Source organism: Synchiropus splendidus, chromosome 2 (genome assembly GCF_027744825.2).
Source record: "Synchiropus splendidus isolate RoL2022-P1 chromosome 2, RoL_Sspl_1.0, whole genome shotgun sequence".
Taxonomy (NCBI): domain Eukaryota; kingdom Metazoa; phylum Chordata; class Actinopteri; order Syngnathiformes; family Callionymidae; genus Synchiropus; species Synchiropus splendidus.
Genome location: NC_071335.1, coordinates 18,483,211 through 18,499,286, shown reverse-complemented (window position 1 = coordinate 18,499,286; position 16,076 = coordinate 18,483,211).

The window sequence follows — 16,076 nt, the reverse complement described above, 5'->3', positions numbered from 1 at the left end:
GGATTTTCAACACTTCCACCCGACACCTTACCTGTTGTCACAGATTAACAGTGAGCGTGAAAGCATTCTTTCCCCTCTCACTGTGTGAAGTGACTGTAGTCTGAGCTGATTTGCCCAGTGAAACACTCATTAAAAGACAAATGAAATAAAATGTGTACGTCATAGTGAGACTCCACCTTTCTACCACTGTAGATAACTACAGATAAGTAAAAGCACTATTCACTATATGCTGTGTGGAATTGAAACCAAGAGGATTCAGTGACAGCGGCTTTGTATAGTGATAGTGGTGTTGGACACCATTAGTCTTGTTTTGAAAGATTTCTCAGAAGCTCAGCCTCAAGGAGAGCGACAAGGATTTGTAATGTATGGAGCTATACACTTTACGAGTGGCAGCAACAGTTACTAAATGAACCTGAAGAACTCTGAACATAATGGGGTACCTATGAGTAAACTTGTTGTTGTCAGGAAAACTGTGTCCCCATTACATCAATATGCACATCTTAAAATAAACCGATCATCGTCGTGGTAAAGCAAGTATGGATAACAACCTGACAATATCTTGGCTGTCTACCATGAACGATGTGTGGCTGACATCGATAAAAGACTTGATTGAAGAATATTAACGCTGACACAAGGACCTTTTTACCAAGTAGTTCTTGAAGTAATTATCCTTAAAATAAAATGCGTCGACATGGCTTGAAATCAGTTTATATGATATATTGAATGTCTAATACTCTCTAATATTTTTACCAAACATTTCTCCATAAACACTTTGTTTCTTTCCCACAATTATCCCACAAAAGTGTGGTGACTTGCACGACTGCTTCCTTCAGGAAATGGCTGTTTGGTTTTGAACGCACAACTTCACCCTGCAGCTTTGCTCTGAATGGTGTCAGTAAATAGCAATACTGCGATTCATGTCAGAATTCTCAACTACTATGCTGGCGAATGCCTGGCCTCCACCTGTGTCTTATTCAATTCCATATTGTTTTTCCTTGAACCCCGTTGGTTCGGTAATATTTATTTCACAAGACCGAAAACAAAGCTTTTTCGAATGTGCTTCAGTTTTTACTTATAGATGGACATACATATAATTATAAAACATAATCATTATATTCAAAAAATTATACATGAAGTCAAGAATACTGGTACTGACATAAAATACTGACAGCACTGTTCCATTGCAGTCGCAGTGTCGCAGCATGAAGGAGATTTCGCCTGTAACCATAATCAAATATATTCATATCAATACATTAAAACTGACTCAATCCTATGGTTTCCGCAAGACAAAAAAAACTTAATGTTTCATCTATAATAATAACAATTATTATTATTATTATTATTATTATTATTATTACAGAGCCAAAGAGTTGATATGTCACACAGCATCATCCAAAAATCTTCCTCTCAGGAGCAGCAAACAGCGCGGCCCACTTTCATTTGTGCGAGTGTGCATTCTTTTCTGGTTATTCCTCCTTGCTGTCCCTTTTCCGACCGACCTGCTGGTTTTCAATTTCTACCTTGCCTGTTTGTACTGCAACTGCTGCAACGCTGCATTGTCAACCACAGTTGGATCCGCTAACTGCTGACTCGGCTGTCACTGCACCTTAAGCAATGTTCTAACATGGGTGACTGCACAGCGCCCTGGAATTCACGGCCCTTGCAAAATCAAACTGTCCGTTTGTACTCTTCCACGGGAGGTGATTTGAGCCGGAGGTTTTACCTGAGAGTTATGGTAACTTTTATCCACAATTAAAATGGAGGTTTTGAATGAGTGCTGATCTCGATGGGTGGGTCATGGAGGCCAGGACAAAGTGTGGGGGCCAGCACTACAGGGAATCTCCTATAGCTGTTAGTGGAGAGGTGCGACACGTAACGTCTGCCTCAGGCCTCTGCAGCTTCACACGCCAAGAGCATGGCTCTGCACTGAATCCTTCAAACATAAAGAGCGACTGCTGCTTTGAGTTTGCTGGTGAATGGTCCGACGCAAGTCAGATTGCAGAGTCAGCAAGACAGTCCTGTTCATTATTTGACCAAGTAGCTACTACTGTTGTTTGTTTGTCAGGATTTTTTTTTTTACTTCCATTCTCTCCAAGAAGTTGGGCATCACTTTGAGGCATGGGATATAGGGACAGGCAGCGAATCTGACCACTGGACCCGAGCGCTCCCATTACGTGAGCTTGGGGAAATCACTCCGAGTATGATCCCAGCCAGGTGGGGCTTTGGCATTTAGCAGACACACACCTCTGTTACCCAACCCTTGTGGGGGGCGCTGGCTATTCGGTCAGCAGGTTGTGTTCCCGGGTATGTGATAAGCTGTTAATACATTGTATTTTTTCATCACTACCTCCACATCCACTGCAACGCAGTAGAAAAAGTCAACTCCATATCCATTTTATTCTCAATGCATTTACAATGAGGCAGGTACATGCCCAGTACATACAGGAATAGAGACTGGAGCCAGTCTCACTCTTACTTTATTCATCTTTTATTAACTTCTATTTCATGATTTCCATTGAATATATTTTCTTCTTCTTATTTTTTTTTTAGTTGTAGCAAATGTGATTGATGAGCTCTCCGAAAATCAATTATGTTTGAAAATAATCTGTTCTTGGGAGAGTGCAAACAAATACACAACAGCCCCAAAACCTTTTCACTCCCAAGACATCAAGTGCCATTTAGCAAAAAGACGTTTATTCTTGTGTACTGTGAGTATACTTATTATATATTAAAACTGAGGAAGTATACGCTTGACATAGCACATTTTAAATATAGAAGAACCTCAGTTCTCGACCACCATCGGTTCCAGACGAGAATCGATTTGTTCGAAATCTGAATCGATTTTTCCCATTACAATGAATGGAAAAATAACTAATGCGTTCCAAGCCTTAAAATAGTCTTTTGTAGGAGTGAATGTAGAGTGTCTGCTGCAGGTGGCTGTTCCTCTATGTGTGTGGTCGCTGCATGTGGGAGGGGTTGCCGAGTGAGTGAGGTCTCTCCAGAAGTGAAGAGGTGCCCGGTGCGTGTCCAGCTCTGAATGTGCGCTTCTGTGCAGTTTGGCTGTGACAAAGTCATAAACCAAGTCACGCTCTGTCCCAGACTCGCCTCATCCCTGTCCCAGCTCCAGCCCACAACAGGACATCAAACCCTGGAGTGCGCGCTCCAGCCTCGGAGCTAACGGGACACGTCTGCATAAAGAGGCTGCGTTACACACAATAACAAAGCGCGTCGTGGGTCAGCTGATCGGTCCGTGCACGTTATGTTTATTTCCGGCTTATTTCGGGGATGTTCGAGTTCTGGATTTTCGTTCGAAATCTGAAGCAAAATAAACTCAGATTTGTTCGAATTCCGGGACGTTCAAAAGCAGAGGTACCACTTTATATATATATATAGATATATATAGATATATATATATAGATATAGATATATATATAGATATATAGATATATATATTGTCACACTACTTTTGTGGGGTCCACTCATTGACATAGTGCTTTCCCCAGCCTCTCATTCTTATCTTATCCATCCAAAACAAATGGTTAACCTTGTTGTTTTGAAGTCTTCATCCTCAAATTTAGGCTTAACCTTTTGGGGTCCACAAAAGAGTCCTACAAAGGCATAAAGGCACCACAAGGAGGTGTTTCCCCAAAAGTGTTGCTCACTCGGACAGATATGCTTAAACACACACACACACACGGTTGTATGGCGGCGTGGATAAACGGCTGACCCATTAACAACATACTCGTTGCCTAACATCCTATTTCCAGCATTGTTTTCATTTCTAAAGATGAGCAGAACCAGTGAGAGAACCGGAGAGTCGAGGCACAGCAGCGACCAAGCGGAGAAATCAAGCACACTTTGCATGTTCAACTGGGCTGCTATTTCTCGCCTTGCATATATATTACCAATGAAGTACTAAGACTTTTCACCTCCTCATTGTCAACGTCATGCAAATGAGTTGAACTGTAACCTCAGTGTTCGAACCATCACTTATTATAATTGCCAGATGAAAATTCATGGTGCTCATTGTCTTTTTTTTTTTTTTTTTGGAGCGTGTGAGAATAAGAAAAGTCTCCAAATGTCAGTCTCAATTTTTGGACTACAAAACAACAGGTGCATCTTACCAGTAAAGTATTGCTTTATAATGACATTCATTTTTTTTTTTTTAATATCATTTTTATCTTTAAAAGTCAAATTCAAATGAGCTCAATGGGGCAGAAGGTAACAGTATTGCTCAAGAGCTCGCAAAAACACAAGGTTGTTGGTTCTTTCTTGACAAACAAACCCTTCAAAAGTTTCAGATGGCAATTTGGAAGAACTCAAAACTAAATTCCTTGTGTCCTATTATCAGCATCACCTGAAAATCCGATGGAAATTGTAGTTGTTTTGCTGAAAGACAGATAAACACAGACCATCACATGTCTTCTTTGGCGGGGAAAACAAGCTCCATCTCGTATGTTTCATCAAATTCAAATGAGATTATCAGCAAAGTCACCGCAGATTTGTTGGCTGTACATCAATAATGCAAATCTCGGATTCCCCGACTTCCCAAAGGTTCTATTAGACATGGATCTTCTTACCGGAGGGGCTTTGGAGTGGAGCAAACTCACTCATGTTCACTAAATCCATAATCCCATCTTTTTTTCATTCTGCGTTGCTCTTGTTGGAAGTAGCCACTGGAACGCTGGACACCATTAGTTGCAGTACTTGCTTGTTGCTCTATATTCAACTGGTGGAAGGATGTGTCAAAATAGTTGTGTCGTGATTAAAAAAAAAAAAAACGGTGATGAAATTTTCTGTCGGAACTGCTACTCTTTTTGTTTGCTTCATACGCAAAAAAAGACAGAAAATAAACTGGAAATTATCGGTTCTTGACATTATGATTTGCAGTCGCGACACTTCCAATACTTCCTGCTGAAGACGACTGGAGCCTTCTGTCGGTGCTCTGTGTTCATTTCTGCCGTATTTCATTTCCACAATGCTCACGGATACGTCCAAAACGGACCCGTACCACTGGAAACCATGTTGCTGTTTACGACCTGATACGCAACCCTCTGTCGCCCAGTCGCGATATATTTAATGGTGTCACCGACCGGCGCATCCTTTACACCGCTGCCTTTGTTTTGTCTTTTATATAAGAGGTACGTTATCGATGCATCTACCACAGTTTCTGGATATTTTTTGGAGATTGTCGTCATAAACTTTTGATGATGGAATGCGCCCCCTGGTGGATATCTTGGTGAACAGCAATACCAATGCACAAAAGACATGGTGATGGGTGACATTACTTTGAAATGGATGGGTATATTTTTGTTCGTAAAGGGCAAATAATTTCACCTTACGTCAGCCTTCCACGTTGCATGTTGATGCATAGGCAATCCCTCCCGCGTGACAATCCACAAAGGTGATTTGGGGTTACGATGTGCGGCAGAAATCCATTATCATTATAATTTCCTGTCTACTGTTCTTGAGTTAATAGTTACTTCATTGTATCTCATAACTGCCATGCAGTTGCAAGGCAGTATTACCTAGCAGACAGACCAGTTCCCACTACATGGACACCTTAAAATATCAGGCTTGTGACTCTCATAAGACCAGTGCAGCGTTGATACCCAATCCTTTGTCCTTTCTGTTAGTAGCGCAGTACATATAGGGAGTGATCTGAGAAGGAACTTGTGTGCCGAGGGACAGTAAATCCCTTTAATTTCAGCTCCATTAGTTTATTTAGCTCTTCTTCTCCTTTAAGTTTTCCCCAGCGCGCATCTGTGGAAGACACTTGCTTTGAGTTTGACTTTGATGCGACTTAAGGCGCTCAAACAGGTGGCTGCAGCAAGCAAAGTCAACATTAAGGGAGTCGCCCGCTTCCAAGGTTGTGTAGCGAGAAAAGTGCGTCTGAAGGGCTGCGGAGAAATAGATTTTTAATGATGCAGCACACGCACACCTAGCTCCTCACACGCGCTCGGTTTTTGCATCGGCTTCTATAGTGTTACCTGCCAAAGTCTTAAGTGCCTGTGAAGTGGCGGGAAATAAAGTGGAGACATGACTGAGGAATATCATACCAGGCCAACAGTTTTATTTTGCCCAATCTTCCTCTGCCCTCTCCCACCCCACCCTGCCACCCCCCCCCCCCCCCCCCCCTTTCCAATCAAAGTTTCAGTGTGCAACAATAAGACTGCTTACTCTCTCAAAAGCTGTTTAAGTGAATTTCACTGGCTCACAGGGGAATCGCCCCACAGAGGCTTTTGAAGGCATTGAGGCACGGAGAGAAAGTAATTACTTTTTTCCCTAAACAGAAGTGGGGTGCGGCGTGGTGTGTATGAGTTTTGGAGAGTGTGTGCATGAGTGAGAGAATGGATTAGCGGATGTTTACGGCCTTGTGTGCACAGGGATGTGTGTCAGATTCCTCTATCTGGTGTGTAACCTTTCATTTTGAACGATGCACAGCAGGAGCGCAGCGCTTTAATAAACATGTGTCTCTCTGTTTCGGAGTGGATTTGCTAAATTTGAATTTGATCCCATAGAATTTGGCGTCAACAAAAATAAGCAAAGCAAGAATAATTTAGAGGCAAGCGAAGAGTCAAGTGTCACAGGTCCTTCCGCCACGCTCTTATTTTTGTCAGCCCCAGTGTTGGTTTTTGTGCGTCTTGACAGTGGCAGACGCGATAGAAGCTGCAACTCATATTGGACCACCACCTCGTAAAGAGAAGCTGGAGGTTAATGCAGTGCCAGACCGTGACTGTTCCAACATCACGATACGCTGTAGTCTCATCGCTTTGTTGTGTTGTCAGTTCCTGGTTTGCCCTGTTTTGGAATGAGAATCAAAATGTGCTTTGGAATAATGTGCTGACAATAAAATAAAATCAAATAAAATAAAATAAAATAAAATAAAATAGCATTTCTGTCATAGCGCCATATTAGAGTAGCCATATTGCGAGTCTGTTCTAAATCTTTGTTCCTCTTGTTTGTGCCTCACTCATGGTCTGAGTCATACTTAATCACGATCAGTTGTATTGCAATATTTGACATCAGAATGATCACTTTACTTCCACATCACAGTGGAAGTGTATGGAAAAATATATTTTGTGTTTCTAACCTGTGGATTTTTCAAAGTCAAATTTGACGTCTACCATGACAGGTGTTTCATCGTGGATGTTTTGGTTTATACACAAAAATATACATGATATATATTATTATATATTTTTTATATACAATTATTGCATCACAATTATTCAACAAATAAATCAATAAATAATAACAAAATAATGAAATAGCAAGAAAGTACTTTCTCTACACAGAATTCAGTGGAAACTGTTGGTGGAAACCCCGTAAACCAACAGCCCAAAGAAGCAGCTTCATTTAAGAATGTGATCCATGTTTCAATAATAATAAAACATGAATAAACATGTGATAACAACTCAGTTGAAGTGACATTTCATGTTTATATTAGTACAAGTTAGTCAAAACATACTGCAATACAATTTTTTTTTCCAAAACTGAGCATCATAAACACAAGTGGAACAACAAACAGATGCAAATGTAACCGTATGCAAATACATATTTTTAAGCCGGCGTATCTGGCATGGCTATGGTACAGTACGTCCGATTTGTTAAACTCCACTCAAACTGAGTGACATCAAGTCATGCCCCCTCCGCTTATTCATGCCCTGACTCAGACCCACGACCCCCTCCCTCTCTCATTTCCCCTCGGCTCAAGAATTGCCTGCCCGTCTCCCCTACACCATTTATTCTTCCCCTCGCCGTAAAGTGCACCTCACATGTGCTCTCCTGCAGTAATTTCCAGCACCTCATCCGCCTCTGACAACAATGACCTCTTTTTATTTATACCTCTTCCTCATTTCCTTCTAAGATCTGTCCCATTCCCACTGCCACGGGAGAGCCTAATATTAATACGAAGGGCGAGGAGCGTGGAGACAAAGGCAGTGATAGACATGGCTCCTTGCATATGTATGAATACACACATTTGCATAATCTCCAAAAGGAAGCGGTATAAGCAAAGACAGCCTACACTCAAACAGATCCTTAAGCCATCAAGGGCACAGGCACGACGGGAGGAAATGATAGAAAATGCCATCCATGGAATACGTGTCGCTTGTCAGTCATTATTTTTGCTGGATGTGATGACAATATTGTGAATGTGTTTGAGGCTTTGCCGTGTGTGCTAGGTGTATTTCCTCCTGTGTGTTTGTGTCGCCACTCGTGAAGTTCCGATCGCGTGCTATCGATACATCCTCAGCTCCACACTGCTTGTTTCCCACTGCATCGGATTCTACAGACAGGGCTGGTCAGATGAATCACATAAAATAGGGGGCACACATCAACCCCGCCCCACGACTGCATTACTATTATAACCACACAACAGACGACAACCTGTAAATGTCTTCCTCCTTAACCACGAACGTCCCCCTTCTCTCCTTTTTGCTTGCTTTAGCACCAAGGCAATACGTCCACACAGCAGAAATAAACACGTATCCTTCATAAAATTCCAAAAAATGTGTATTATTTTCCGTTGTTTCCTTGACCTCTGAAAAATGATCATTACACACCTATGAAGACGGTTAAAAGAAGGACTCACAAGGCTAAACGAAGCCTGCCTTCCAAAGCTAAGCATTGCAGCATGAAAGAAAGAAGAAGATTCTGCCATGGATTGAGTCAATGACAGACACATGGCAGATGCAGATGGTTAATGCTAATGCCTGTGTATCTGCTCGTGCTTTCGTGTCCACATATTTGCTTGCGTCTTCGAATGGCAAGACCTCTCATTACGCAACTACTCATTAGCACCCCGGCCAGCTTTCAACATTCAGGAGGCTTGCGTGACATTTTGATCTTGTAATTGGGCTGACCCAAGAAACCTCCTGGTTAAGAATCACCTCACCCGTGAGGAAAGTCCACCGTCGAGAACGCAGGGGGAGAAGGCGCTGTGAGGCTGGTGGAGATGCTCTGGAAAGTGTACAAGCAGTGGGCTAATGGCTGCGGTCAAATCAAAGTTGAAAGAGGAAGGATGAGGTCTGAGCAGTCAGAGTTAACTGACAGCTTAAAGCGCCTGCTGATGCACTGCGCTTGGAATGAATCCCACTCACAATGAAACTAGAGAAGTCAATAAGGAAGACATCTTTATAAACAAAGACAAACAATACAAGGGCTATGTGCCATAATGTTCCAAGGATAAATAAATAACCGTTATCATATCCATATGAACATTCAAGTTAGCAAAACAATCTCAATTTCCCCCTCTGTCCTGCATGTTAAGCTGCGGCAGCGGCAAACGTTTTGCGCGAACATTTTGCGCGCACCTTTCTATACACAGCTGAGACCAACCACTGTCAATTCCTGCTCACCGCAGCAGCAATTGGCCCATTTATGCAGACTTTACTTATCAAATCGTACCTGTCCGTTTAAAAAAAACCTTACCGTACAGTACTTTTGCTGTTCGGCAATATATCCACCAGAGGGTGCAGCCCAGAGACAAAGGTTTATGACAACGACAAACTCCAAAACAACCATGGCGACTCTGGAAGAGGTATTGATAATGTACCTCTTGCACAAAAGACGCAAATAGAAGCAGCTTTGTGGGAGGCGATGGGAGGGTGTTACATACTTCGGGACTGATCGCTGGAGAATTTCCGCCATTGTTATGTCTTCTTCGTCTCTCATTTGAGCTCCGTATCGGGTAGTAACTGCAACACTGCTCCCCATGGTTTCTGGTGGTACTGCTCCGTTTGGTCTATATCTGCCAGATTTGTGGAAACATGAAGAAATGCTGACGAAATGAACGCAGAGTACGGACAGAAGGGTCCCTTCGTATCTGTACTTTTTCTTTTTTTTTTCGTTTACATTTCCGAAACAGAAAACACAACTTTTCAAATTTCTGCTTTCTTTCAAAACAATCTCAAAAGATTTATTATTATTTTCATAATTTTTGACCTGAAACAAAAACAACAGAAAAAGCATGCAAACAATAAAAAAAGAGAAGTCCTAACACATTTTTAAAGATTTATCATTGAGCATTTGAATGGAATGATTCAGTGAAAGCCCTTCAGTCTAGAATCTTACGCAGGAATCAATGGACTGCTAAACACAAATAACCTTTTGTCTTGACACCAGTGAGAAGTGTTCATCGTGCCTCAGTGATTTATTTGCACTTGTCATGACTTAATGCTTCTCTGGCCGTTGAATATTGCGTTGTCTTTTCGGACAGCCAAGAGAGTGAACGAACCCCGAGTCATAGTCAAAGCTAATGGAGAACTCAGTGATGGAACCCCAGAGAGTAGGGAGCTGTAGAGCCAAAGGCTGGAGCCGAACTGATTTGTGGGACTCCTGGGGCGGCTACCAGAACCGAGCGAATAGATGCAGGGCGTGCCGTTGTTCTATTATTGTAGGCTAATTCTTGGGGTGGGAGAGTCTGAAGTCGCGTTATATTTCATGTAAACCCACTGAAAGCGGAGGTCTTTTCATTCATTGCTGCATGTTCCGTCTTTTCATAACATCAAGCTGCCACATGAGGTAGTTCGGTTATTGTCTCCAGCTCAGTGATTCTTAACCATAGTTGGGCCACGAGCGCCCCCTAGAGGCCCGCTACAACTTTTTTTTGTTCCACACCTCTGGCCCGTGAGATGCTCAGTTTTTACACTTGCCGCATATGGTGGCAAGTGTGTCATTGAATTGATGTGACCGCTGCAAATTTTTGATGGTTGGCAACTATGACGAAAAGAAAAAAAAAGATAAAGGAAGTGATGGCGCCCCCAACAGTAACATCTATTGGAGCAGTTTTTAAAATTAATTTCATGGCGATACTTTCATTTACACTTTACTTATCTTATTTATGATAATGAAAATATTTGGTGATATTTAGACTTTGTTTTATTATATTTATTTTATTCAAACTTTTTTCTTGACATGCAGTTTATCCAATTTTCCAACAGTAATTTTTTGCTCTGCTTTTCTCAAGTAAATATGATGAACGTGACTTGCACCTGGTTCTGCTGCTGGTTGACTTTTCCACGACAAATATATTTGTGGTGATCACGTGGTTTCATGTCATTTCACAAGGTTTAGTTAACATGGTATGGTTATTGAACACAAATGAAATGCAACGCAAAAAGCAATGAGTCCGTTCTATTCCGTGAATGGAGCCATTTGTTCTGGAAGAGGTGGACCCTGAGATCGAAAAGGTTCAGAACCCCTGGTGTAGTTTACTCTCTGGTGCAGTGACGTGCGAATGAGGAAAAAAGTAACAAGCAAAAATGTTTACATTTTTTCTCATTGCGTTTTTTTTAGTCAGCCTCAATATCCATATGCAATACATTCACCCTTCTTTTTTTTCTTCTTGTTTCGCCTTCAGCTGCTGCATTAAAATGCATGACGAGGAACTGGAACGGGAAGAACAACCCTGATTACGACCGCCGCAGACAACATCATGATTGCAATTTCAATCATGTTTATACCCATTCTCAATTTGTTTTTAGTTCTCTTAAGGGAAAATATTCTCAATCATGCAGCTCAATTAGACAGCGATAGTGAGCCAGGCTTGGATCCTCATCCTTTGTTTCTCGTCTTGTCAAATCACCTGACCTTAACCAAATTGAATTCAGTCGACTTGTCAACAATTTGCTCTCAAATTTTTTTTGTCAGGTGGATGAGTGTACGTGTGACGGAATGAAACATTCATGGAGCTTTCAAATAGACAGAAGGACAAAGCATTTATTTTCTCTACTCGTCGACAACAAAATATTTATTTTTATACTCAGTTTTATTATGTTTTTTTTTTTTTCTCCAATTTGAGATGCTTGGTAAAAATAACGGATAAATATTTTTAATGGTGGCTAATTTGTTTGGGCCTAAATCCACCTGAAGAATCAAAGACATTTTGAAGTGTTTATTCAAACTTGTTTAAGAGCTTTGGATTGCACTCGTTGCTCGATTCCAAAAAAGAAAGAAAAAAAAACAGTTAACTCTGCCAAGACCCTGAGACTGAAATAGGATTCCACTAGTTTAAAAAAGCAGTTTTCTCTCAGCATTTTTTGAGCATACTACGTATATTGAATATAAAATTGTGGACCAACTATGTAGTAATTGATAATATTTACCATTAACTACACAATAAATACACAATGAAATGTGCTTCGCACACCTAGCCAACATCTCACTTTATTGTAGTGATGGGTCGATGAGGTATCATGAAGCAGTATTGTTGGGTTCATGACACTGTGTTCTAATTTCAAGACACTGTGTCATGAGATGCCGCTTGTGGTTTAGTTGCACAAACTAGGAGGCTCAGTTAGTTGTACTCGTGTTGACTCATGTGAGTGCGTCATGTGTACTATGAAAATGGATTCAGGCGTTAAAAGCCACTAGTCACTGGGATAATAATAGTAATAATAGTAATAATAATAGCCACATTATTCATTCACCTGGCTAACCTATTATTATTGTTGTTGTTAATAATAATACAAAATATACCAAATAATATCTAAATAATATATACCACTAATAATAATAACAAAGCACACATACAATTGGTGTACAAATATGATAAAACTGCACTGTAAGATCTTTCTAATGAAACTGCTACAGTGTTACCTCGGTTCTCGACCACAATCCGTTCCAGACGGCCGTTCGAGAAGAGATTTGTTCGAAATCTGAATTGATTTTTCCCATTACAATGAATGGAAAAAGAAATCATGCGTTCCAAGCCTTAAAGTAGGCTTTTGTAGGAGTGAATGTAGAGTGTCTGCTGCAGGTGCGCTGTTCCTCTATGTGTGTGGCCGCTGCATGTGGGAGGGGTTGCCGAGTGAGTGACGTCTCTCCAGAAGTGAAGAGGTGCCCGGTGCGTGTCCAGCTCTGAATGTGCGCTTCTGTGCAGTTTGGCTGTGACAAAGTCATAAACCAAGTCACGCTCTGTCCCAGACTCGCCTCATCCCTGTCCCAGCTCCAGCCCACAACAGGACATCAAACCCTGGAGTGGTGTGGAGAGCGAGCACCTCCCCTGTGACACTCTACCACGGTCCAGTGTGGAGACAGGAAAGGTTTTACACCTCAATATGAAGAAAAAACAGTCAGTAAATGTAGCTAACGGGACACGTCTGCATACAGAGGCTGCGTTATACACAATCACAAAGCGCGTTGTGGGTCAGCTGATTGGTCCGCGCAGGTTATGTTTTTCCGTTTTTTTCGGGGGCGTTCGGGTTCTGGATTTTTGTTTGAAATCCAGACCAAAAAAGTCTCGAAATTTTTGTTCAAACTCCAATTTGTTTGAAGTCTGGGACGTTCAAAAACCGAGGTTCCACTGTATTTAGATTCAGTTTTGTCGCTGTTTCAGGTTCAAATTCAGTTCAAATTACAAATTTGAGCTGAGGGTCCAACTGTCCACAGGGAATGATGATTGAATTCTCTGTGTGAATAAAGTTGAAGACACACTCACAATAATAACTGGAGAAATAAAAAAATAAAATGCCCACCTTAAGGCAGAAGAGTGGGGATGAATTACATTTTGTTGTTGAAGACTTTAGGTGGTTTTGCAATGTTTTTCATTGCCAGGACAGACAGACAGGGTATAGAGGCTATTTTGATGTGGCACCCATCTTCTGAAACATCCCTGCCTCCACACTTCCCAAAAAATATTTTAACTTCTGACACCCAGAACATTTTCACATGAGGCTTTTTTTCCTCACCTGCTACCATCACTATCATTGGGGTCAAAATGTGTTGAAAACAAAACGAAAATAGTTAGGGGTTAAACAGAAACAGTCACTCAGATAATCTCTGAGCCGATCAACATTCACCTTGAACTGGGTTTGCCATTGCTGCAAACCGCATTGATTCTCCATCTGCATACATTCATTTGCTTCACTCCCTCACTCTTATTTTCTCCCAATAAACAACTTGAAATCTCCTCTGCCACCCTCCACATTAGCTGTTAATAAACTCAAATGTGTTTGTCACTTTGGTGATACAGAGATTGGCTGCCCATCCAAGCGTCCGACTGCCCCTCCTTCAAACCCACCCGCGGCTTGTAAGCGCTTCTTACTGAGCCTGATCAAATCCAATTGAATCGAAGTCAAATATGAATATCCCCCCTCTTCTGTTGCATTTAACTACCAATGATGTCAATCCCGCATCCATCGCAACCTCCGTCGACCCCGCTACAGCTCACTGCCCTGCAATCGAGTTTCCAGATTTACTGTTTAACGGCCCATAATGACAAAGAGGCTCCCTGGATCCCCAAGTGGTATGTATATTCACTGCCGCTGCCTTCAAGGTTATTTGGGAATTTAAAGTAGGGATATATGAGCAGTACACTGAGGAAAAACATGGAGACTTTCAGGAGAAAACTAAAACAGTGGGGTTCACAGCTTAAAAACAGGAGCTCGTGCTCCATTTTCTTGAAGCCGTTCTTGTCACATCTGCCCAATGCTGGCGAATGGAATGAGTCCTCATCTGTTTCCTTTATGAGTGTGGAGGTGGCGGTCTTCGCCCCTGGCTGGCCATATCAAGATTTTCTATTACACTCCAAGCCAGGAGGGAATGGGCTTGGTTGTAGTAGTTAAGGCTGTCAGTGTCCGCCACTTCCAGATTTTAAAGCCTGTTGAAATGGAAGTACCACTTGTCAAATACACCGTGGGGATTGGAAAAAATAATCACGCATTCATGAGCGAGGAAGGAAGAAGAATGTCTTCATTCACGGTGGATCATGAGTCTCTTTGCATATCACGATAGAGTCTCGGCAGCACATTTAAAGATTCTTCAGTGAAATTTTCAAATCATTTCACTCAGTACCATGTATATTTTACCACGTTTATGTCATTATTCCTTCTATATTTAACCAGCATTTGTCAGCTGGAATTTTGACCACCTGCTTTATTGATCGGAAAAACAGTCGGGGCATAGGTTCCTTCTCGGGTCCATGGGAAATAAGTAGTGGGTTTGCCCTTTAAATGTATTTTTAATAATACATTTATACCATTTTATAGTCCTGAAAAAGAATAGTTTTTTATGGTATTATATTTTAGTGGTGACTTTAGAGGGCGTGTGTTTAGCTATCCACAGACAGCTGCGTACAGTTGCGGACCAAAAAAGTTGTTCAAATTCCGTTGTGAAGTCAGTGAAAATGCAAAATGGATGTTCCACCCAAAGTTCAGGTTCCCAGGAATGTCCTGCAGTGAACACTATATGCTTCAATGAGCACTTCAGCCACAGCGTCTCTTCGTGGAGAGGATGGAGAGAGTCAGTCCTAATGATTTCAACTTCCCGCGTATGTATGTGCTTCTTTTCAACAACCTCCCAGCTGCCCACTCTACAGCCATCTTCACCATTTTAAATGTGTTTTAAAGCAGCCACTGAGCCATATTCATTCACCTGGCTAGTTGATTCAGCTATTGAAGAACCATCAACGGGTAAAAAAAAAAAAAACGCAATTGGAAATGAATGACTTATTTGACTACTACTGAGCATAGGGCGCAGAAAACTGTTAACATAAAGGGACATGAAAGGCACAAGGTCTTATAGAGTTTCCTCATGATTCCATTGCATTAAATCCAGAACACAGTCGATTCAAGGTTGCCTTTAATGGCTCAACTGAGGAGAAAACCCTTTTCAGATTGTTACACTGGTAAAACGGCGGCCATTCCAAGTGACCGAAGGCATTGAATATGAGTCTTTCATGGCTCAGAGAACGTCCAGTTTGTTTGTCAAGTGGACTTCAACATTGGTTCCTGATAAAAGGATGGATGAAATGAGACATGGAGAAAAAAAAAAACAAATGAGAATGAGCCCAGATATTCATTTCATAGATTTGTTAAATCAGAGAAAAAAAAAAGTTTTATTTTTAACAGATTTGCGACACAAATAAATAACTGTAAATAACTGCAAAGTCTATTATCTGTATCGGAAAATAATCTGTTTTTATTTGTTTTGTTTTTTTTTGTAGTTTTTTTTTCTTTTATAATATATAATAATGTATTATTTCTTTATCTTCTCTCTCTGTATACATTTGAAATTATCTTTGCTGCTACAGTTATTATTAACAATAATGTTATTACTTATTCGTACTATAATAA